Here is a 9,645-nt window from a genome sequence, read left to right on the forward strand (position 1 = left end):
TTCACTCATTCTTTGAGTTACTTACCTCCTGATGACAGCATTTTCGCACCAAACTGCCATGAGTGTTAATATTTCTGGAATTAGTAGAAGATGTTTGTGATTGTTGCAAAAGAAATTAATATACGATATGATATGAATACACTCTGTAATTGTTAGGTACATACATATATGAATAAACCTGTGTCCATAGATTAAAAATATAGCCTGCATAAAGATGAAGGATTTTAGCTTAAAGATTGGCTAGCTTAAGGGTCAAACTCAAAATTACATCTCCATCTGGTACGTTGCAACTCATTTGTTTAGCCTGTACACTACTAACAGATATTGGTTTGAAGTCCTGATCAAGAATAAAGTGTCACTCGTGGATGTTCCAGGTTCTTCTTGTCTTATCAATGCTCTAAGGCCGCTATCAGAATGGTAAATATGGTGGTAGGAACCGGTCGTAGACAGTGTTTTTCTTGTGGTAAACGTTGGTGTAACTCTTTTTTGTGTATTAGCACTTCCAATTGTCACCTCAGTTGCATCGCTTCCTTGAGATTTTCTTTTTTTTTTTTTTTGGCTATTATTGCTACAACTTTCTGACTCTCAGTGATATTTTATGGCCTCTTGTTCTCACATCATTTTGATAGCCTCTTCCTCTGTGAACATCCCATAAAAGATTAGGTCCAAAAAATAACCATTGTGGGATGTATGACGAGTTATCCGTGATCATAGTTTGTCCAATACTTTTGTCCAGTACAAAGTGTCTCTAACTACAAATACAATGTGCAAGAATTTACTGGTATTGCCATGTGTAATAAACACACTTTGTAATACTCTTAAAAGGGCACAAGAAGCGCTGATCACGACACCATTTGCCATTTACTTCAACCACTGTAATAAAAAACAAAAATTTTAATTTATGCTTGTGTTTCAGTTATCTTTACATAGAACAATTAAGATTTATCTGAAAACCAAAGTCATTTTTTCACTGATAGTTCCTGAATTCAGTGTCAGATTAGTAAATCTGTAGACTTATAAAGCAGGAACTATAAAACTGTGCTTAATAGCTTCAATATGACACAGATCATCTAACTTTTTCATCTACACGTGAGGGCAACACTTCATTCAGTACTCCACAAAATAGTATGTCACACATTTGGTATGGATTAAGCGATGTGGCAGTTTTCTTTTCTCTTGCTTTTGTGTGAAAAATTCACAACATGAAGTGCTCACGGTCTTTTATTTACATTTGACCTGAAAGCCTGCGACAGAAACATATGTTGACTTGGATGTCAAATTGGATCCAGATTGCGTGTCCTCTCCAAAAAAACGTTTGAACAGTTACAAGACCTCTTTTTTTTTTTTTTTTTTTACATTTTTATCAGAGACACAAACATGAGTGTGCGGTGGTATAATTGGCTGCACAGACAGTCTACAGATGTTATTTTCTTTCAACTGGTAGAGTAATTTCAGATGTTGTTTTTCTGTCACCTTCTGAGATTGAGAGGGAGTTCAGGGCTCGCTCTATAAGTGACCGTGATCGTGCTGCCCCCTCACAGGCCTTTAACAGCTCTTGATCCGTTAACAACTGCTACTGTAAAAGTGTGTTGATGGTGGTGATGATGACGAGAAAGCCAAAAGAACATTTTGCATAACTGGAAAGGTCTGCAGCCAGTATTTTCCCTCAAGTTTGCGCCACTGTTGGAAAGTTTTCTTTTTGCGATATCCGCAAAATGTTCAGAACACAACTCTCCTGGAGAATCTACAGCGGGTTTATGTTATGGCCAGTTCGTTACACCAGACAGCTCTAAATACTACGCTGCCCGTGAGCCTCAGCTGCTGTTGCTATGGAGATGGGGCAAATCAGAGGCACAAAGTAGGAGCGGAAAAATCCCTGATGCTTCATTGCTGAACTGACTCACACAATAAATACTACAACGAATCCAAAACGAACAAATTTAGCAGAATTTTAAGCTCTGGGATTGGATGGGTCCTACAAGTTAGCTGACGTCAGTCCTTTTGTATTTACACAAGATGTATTAGATATTTTCTAATGCAGTTATTCACCTGATATGTCATTCATTATGTTTGCCTATCTAAGACTTGCAAGTACTCCAACATAATGGGATCTGACATGAAGCGCTCCCCCCATTGAGTATCTGTCAATCTAAAACTGCACTTAACAGTATCTTTATTGTGGCAACCCTATAGAGAATATTCATCTCTTCCATCCCCTTGAACTCTATGGAGCATTTAAATGACTTTTATTTTTAATTGTTAGGAATTTACAATTGTGAGTTTTCAGTTTTCACCGAAAGATTTCCAATAAACTGAATACAACCCCCACCCAGCACAAGATGTACAACATTAGTACTTAGCTTGTGAACATAGTGGAGTAGCTACAGAGTGAGGCTAGCTGTTTGATAAATTTTTATCTATAGCAACATTTCACAATCTGCTTAAACTTAAATTTTAAAGCCATATTGTGTTCTTTGTCCTTGGCACTGGTTAAGCTAATCAGTTGAAAATCTGCCTTAATTATGTAACATTTCCGAGTCAGTGACAACTGTTGATTCCTTTTTACGCCAACCGGAAATGACTGTTTATCAGAACTTAAGTTGGAAGAAATCATTTTGACAAGTGCAATTAGACGGCTTGAGGCAAAAGTTATCAAAGTAACCTGAGTTCTATGAATTCACCATCTCTAGCAGTCAGTAAGAGTAGAATAATCTAGGAAGCATCTAAGAAAACTTTCTGATGTTCCAGATAAAAAAATAAAAAATGATCGTCTAAAAAATAAAGCAGCAGTCAACTGGGAAGACAAATGCGGTTCACCATTGCTGTTGCTTTAACTGGTGGACATAGATATGCCATATGTATGAATGAACGGGCATTTTTGTAATCTAAAAATCAGCTCCTACTATTTTAGGCATGTAATTTTGTTTACTAGTTTGTACAGGGGATTGCTACTGCATGCACATATCATAAAAAGTTGTAGACAGAGTTTTGCGGCTCCAGAGGAAGATGTACAAATCTGATAAATGTCCTCTAGTGATATCACTTGAGGTATCAAGTGTCAGTAGAGGTGATTGTGGAGTAAACCTAACTTACCAGAACTCTGTCACCCACTGCTTTAGCCTGCTTGAGGTTAGCCGCTCAAGGCTACATTAGCTGCTTTTATTAAAACTTGTCCGAATCTCCTATACGGTGTCGGATTGGATCGGAATATGGAGCCCCCTGATTTGAACAAGAAAGGAAAATGCCTGTGTTCGGCTGCTCTCACTGTAATCATTTTGGTTTCAAAGTGTCAGTTGTGGATCGAAATCACTTGATATAATCTAGTTTAAGACCACCAAGTACAAAGAGAAGTGGTTTAAGACGTTTTGATTGTTCAAAGCTGCCTTTGTAGTATGTTTCAACAGTTTTGAGCATTAGTTCTATATGGAGTTACGTGGAAGTCACTGATTGTTTACTGTGTATTCTAGGGGTGGGAAAAAGTATCAAGATGGCAACATATTACAATACTTTTTCTTCAAAATTCAAAACTGATGTTTGGAGGCAGGAACTAATAAACTGGACAAAGAGTATGCAGTTTTCTATTCAGGGAATACCACCAACTTGCGCATTCATCTAATGCATCTAATTTTTCAGGCCAAGGACCCCTAAACTGATGGAGGAATTAAGCAGGGACCCCCTACCTATTATATGCCTCCTATATTAAACTTGGCCTAGTGCTATTTATAAATATACATTATCATTATCATTTTGCATTCAGTATTAAGCTATCCCGTATCCTGTATCCCTTATACACTACACTACACTACTACACCGGATAACACAGTACTTAGGCAATACGTATGCATGGGCATTTTATTTTCACATCTGTTGAGTGGAGTGGCCAAACAGCAGCACACATTTTGTTCAAGGAGACAATTGTGAACTGTATTTTGACATTTAAGTGGCAAAAAACTTGATCTGCTTCAGATCAAGTTTGTCATCTGATGCTTAAATATACAATGTGTATTTTAAGCTGCATTTAAAACTTTTTCAGTGAACTATGCAGTGAACATAATATCGCAGTAAAGTATCGTGTCGTGACTCAAGTATCGTGATACTAGTGTTTTCAGATCCAAATCAGTTATTGCAGCAGCAGCAGCAGCAGCAGCAGCAGCAGCAGCAGCAGCAGCACTGATGATTCTGGGGGTCAACAGGAAACGTTCATACTATCAGAAAAGGACAGAAAGACGAAGCTATGGTGGTTACACTCATGCCGAGGGGGTTCTTCTAGCGTTCTGCTATTGTCCTCGACGAGGAGGTTTGTCTGAAGGTTTGGATATACGTGTTGTTGACTGTCTTGCCCCTTGGCCAAAACTACAGGGCCTCCTCTCTCCCCTGCGCAGGGCCCCTCAACCTCTCTCCCTTTTCTCTCTTTCTCTTATTCTCAGCCATTCACTCTATCCTCCCTGACGATCTACTCGCTTTCCTTCTCTTTCCCTGTTTGTCCACACACACACATCCACACACCCATTCCATCCTTTTGCCTTTGCTCACTGCCCATATCTTTCTCCTTTCTCTCTTCACCCCTCCCCTCCCCCTTAGCCTTCCACCCACCCACCCACCCACCCCCATCCTTCTGAAACAGAGTGTGTGTCCTGCTACTCACGCACACACAGAAACTGGTGCTTTACCTCCCCTAGGAGTTGTTCTTAACTCGCTGACTGAGGCACGCTGTGTGTGCTTATTTGTGTGTATGCATGTGTGTGTGTGTGTTCGCGCGCACATATGTGTTAATGCGGACCGTGCATGGGGGGTGGGGGTTAGCATGTTTTTGTGTGTCTGCGCTGCTGACTCCACACATGATCCCCATTAGAGGCTGGCGGGAGTAGACACAAACACACACACACACACACACACGGCGCACACACTTTTATCTGCACCCGCACACACAACTTCATGCTCGCACGCATACACACACACACGCGTGCGCGCGCTACACACAGGTACATGTACGTCCACCGAACACACACATGCACCGTGGGGTTCTCTGGGGCCCCTGAGGCTTTACCACCGACATGGGGCCGATGTTGGAAATGGTTTCTGAATTTTTTTTCTAGGATTTTACATTGCAAAAAAAAAAAAAAAAGTAGGTTCTCAAACATTGAAACTGACCTTGTTCCGGCCACTTATACCTGCTTTTCAAGAGCCACGGCAACACAGAGGGATTGGGGGGAGTGAGGGCTGTGGTAGGGGTGATGTCATCACCATGTAAAACCTAACATCATTCCTAGGCAACCACAAGTGTCCTAGGAAACCAGATGTGTTGCGAGCGTGAAGGAGAGTTTTGAGGCTTGGTTTGGTAAATATGATAAAATGAATAGTAACAACGTTATGCATCAGCCATCTGAAGAGGCTGGTGCTTCAGTCACAACATACAGTACATAATTCTTGAGAAATCACAATGTTTTCCAATGAATCTGTATGTTTCAGCCGCGTATTCATTACATTTAGCTGACCATTTCTTACATCACCTACACTTCCCTAATTTATCCATCACTTGAGCTAATTCCTTCCATTTCTTTACCCTATTACCTACCAATTAAACCATTTACAATCAATCTAGCCAACATCTGACCAATTATCCAATATTTAGCTGTTAGTTTTAAACATTTAATCCAGCACATTACTCTCAAGCATACATTCTTCACTTTAAATCCCGCCCACACTTGGTTGCTTGTGTATATTTCTTACCCCCACATGTTTCATTGCCAGAACATAAAAATATTGCCAATGTGCAGATGGAGCTAGCCTACGCTTCGACAGGGACAATTCACCCACTTTTGGATTTTGCAGATAGGCTCAGTACACTTTTTATTTAGCTCAAAGCCTCACATTAAGGATCGCCAAGAACTATAGCTCTTCTTGCCGCCACTGCTCTCTATTCGAAAAGAAAATATGCTCAGTGCCGCTACTCCAATAGCAGCATTGTGGATTTGGTGGTAAAAACCAAAATCTTGGCTAAAATGTCACATATAAGCTATTTGGAATAACAGATTTGGTGACTGTGGAACTCAGAAGTGACTATTTTACAACCTGCTGAGTTAAATCATGTGATTTTACTTGAATGGCTGATGTGTGACTACAGCAGCTGCAGAGATCAATGTTTGGAGTATCTACAAAATTTGGATCTATCAAATAGCATGTGGGGATAATGGCTATGACTGCTGCAACAACGATTATATTCCGTTCATAGGATATGTTGTAACATGATCTTAAAATGGCTGTAATTCTGTGCTTACTCTAGAGAGATTTATCTACCTTAGCCCATCAACAACAAATGGAGACATGCCAAGAGCTGAAAAACTAAAACAAGACATTCTGTTCCATTCTGAAGAGGACACAGACCCTACTTGTCTTGCTTCACATTTGACAAATAAGTTAAATATACTTTCAGTTGAAACAAATTAGCTCCACAGTGTGTAGTGCTCTCAAAGAATTTGAATCTGGAGCATGCGAAATGTAAAATGCTATAAGCACACCCACAATCTTATAGTACTGGTTATGAATAAAATCTACAAAATGATCCCATCGCGCAGTGGATAAAAATCTTTTGTCAATATCTATCAAGGAAAGGCATTTTGTCAGTGCACCCTTTAGATGTCAGAAATACTCTCATTACTTTGAATGTCATGAAAAGATAAGAACACCACGATAAAATGTAATTGTCCACAGCAACAAACTCGTAATCTGTTGGAGCATCTTATGAGAAAACCGGTGGCAAGAGAGCATGAATGATGGTGGCAATGCGTCACTGTCAAAGTTAACATCGGCTTTTACATGAATATGCAGCAACTAACACTGGTAGACATTAACGGACTTGCCTCAGGCCGTGTATTTGACAAGTGTTGCCTATACTAGTAGAATCTTTGTCCCAATAATAGGCCACTGCGAGGATGCAGATGGGTCATTCTTTGTTCTACTCTTAGCACGTGAAAATAGTCAGTTACAAGACTGTCAAGACTGAGCCTTTTTTACCTTTTCTTATAAACTAAATCATATCATTTTGGTTTGATATTATAATTCTGATTATTTTGAAGAGTACAGGAGTGTATATCGTGATATGTCAGTAGTTATGTATATAGCCATCCCTAAAAATGTTTATATTTCATTCATTAATAAAAAGAAAGCTAGATATATATACAGATATATCTTTCAAAATAAACACAAAAATAAAACTGTCATGTTGACTCGACCAAACTCCTATTCCAAATGTGGTCCTAGAGTGGAGCATGAGAGGAGCTAATGATGAAGTCTGTTTGTATAATAGCTTGAAGCTTCTAAGCTAGTTAAGGCTAGCAAACTAGACCGAGAACCTACACTCTTATAATCAGTGGTGCTGTGAGTATTTCAAGGGATAAGTTCTGTATAATATTCGGAAGAGAGAAATCAGTTTATTCCTGCTGTAAAGTTGAGCTTTCGTCTTGGAGACCGTCTTGCTTTTGGAGCCAGCCTCAAGTGGCCATTCCAGGAACTGCAGTTTTTGTTTACATTCCAACTTCCTGTGTACACTTCAGAGCTTATGATTTCATTTAATTTATAGTGGATGTAAATAATGGATGTCAACTACAATTAACTATGCACAGAAGCGCCAAAACTAACCATATGTGCAATCACACGATGAATATTGTCTATTATGTCTGACAATTAACATCCTTATTGCTACTAAGAGAGCCATATTTACGTTCTCTGGTGTCCTAAAGTAGTTATCTATGACTCCATACCAGTTTATCTAATATTTTATTAAAAAAACATTCTGGATCCCTTGGATGCTCATAGTTTAACTCTCCGATATGGGGCCAATTTAGTTTATATTATTCCTGCTCAGGGTTAAGTTTTTTTTTCACAAGGAGCCAGTGCAACATGCGATTCAGCGTTAGCGTTTATAATTTTATCTCAGTGATATCAGACACACTGTTTACTGTTCACTTTCCTTATGCTTTGTCAGAGCTGCATTAAGTTACGATACTGGAACCGACATTTCCCCTTTTACAACAAGCATTCAGTTGGCGAGACGTGGCAACAGAAAATGCAGTGTATTTGTCACTGAGGTTTGCACCGATTGTAAACACCAATTTACATTCTTTGTTGTTCTCAGTTTACTTGCCTCTGTGTAATTTTGATGAAGTTAAGGAGTGTATGCTAAAGCGAGAGCTTGTGCTTGTTTTCAAATCAAACTGGATGGAAATTTATTTCAAAGTTCCAGTATGTAGGATTTATGGACATGTTTTCATTTTCATGTAAGCACTTGCTAATTTATTGGCTTGGAATGAGCCCTTCATATCAGTATAGTGATCTCTTTCAAGCACTTCCTTCAAAGATGGACTTTCAACTTTCACTACAATTGACAACCACCTCACATTCTTCAAGTAAAGGGAGAAGTGAGGGTATTCAACACCAATAGATTCCACTAAACCTGCACCATAGACCTATAAGGAGTATAACTCTAAAGATAGTGATGGGTAATTAGTTTCAGATTATCTCTCTTATAACAACTCACACATGATAATTGATGATTGATGTAGATCTCCTGTTACTCGTAATTTACAGAGGAACAATGAGCCCATTGGTTAAAAAAAATTCCATTGGCTGTGGTCGATTAACTCTACTAGTACGATCCTCATACTTACGGAAAGATGTATCCAACAAAATAGATCAATTACCTGATGATGGACAGATAACGACAAGAGGAAGTAACTTAGGTCAAAAATATAGAACATTTCAGCTGCCAACATTTTATCTATTTTAGTGTTTTACTGTGCACACTCGACTTCAACTAGAACCTGCTGCTAAACCTACAGGGCTACCTAGAGTTTGGACTCATCAGAGAATGTACATGAGCCTTCTGGGGGTGTCATCTGGTGTCTGTTAGTGGGGGTATTTGGGTCCTATGGGTTGAGGGGGGTGGCCTCTGTGGCCTGGAGTGCATCCCACAGATACTTGATCAGTTTGGGATCTAGTGAAATTGGAGGCCAGGTCATCGCCTTGTGCTGTTCTTCATGTTTTTTGAATTGCTTCCTGGTGGGGACGGCTGCTGCCATCAAGGAGTGTCGCTGCTATGGGGTGGGGGTGCCTGGTCTGGTCTAGGTGGGTGGTACATGTCTAAGCAATGCCAGGTTCAAATGCTTACCATAACTATGGCACTCTGGGACCCCATCAGGAAGCATCTGATGACTCTGGGGGCAGTGGCCAAAGCTAGCTAGACTAAGACAGTACACAGTCCAACTAACAACTTGACACATGTGAACGGATTTGGAGTTGAGAGACAATTGTTTACACTCAGTTTAAAACCGCTACAGCAGCTTCGTTCAAGGTGTTAGCATGAGAAAAAGCGATGCGCGCCCATTAGCTTGCTTGCTGACATGATATGACAAGACGTTGTGTCTCTTGTGCGCCAAACCAAGACTGTTTATCTGCATGCAACCAAAGGCTCAAGCATGGTCAGTACCACTCAGTTTACAAACAGAAACTAAAAAGTCTGCGGAACTTGTCTACAGATACCACATTTCCACACTGAGGTTTATAGAGATGGTACAACAAAGTTTAAGAGACTTGGCAGGTAAGTAGAGCACATCACCAACCATATGCCAAAAATATTGTTATCTTGTT

The sequence above is a fragment of the Mugil cephalus genome, chromosome 17 (assembly GCF_022458985.1).
Source record: "Mugil cephalus isolate CIBA_MC_2020 chromosome 17, CIBA_Mcephalus_1.1, whole genome shotgun sequence".
Taxonomy (NCBI): Eukaryota; Metazoa; Chordata; class Actinopteri; order Mugiliformes; family Mugilidae; genus Mugil; species Mugil cephalus.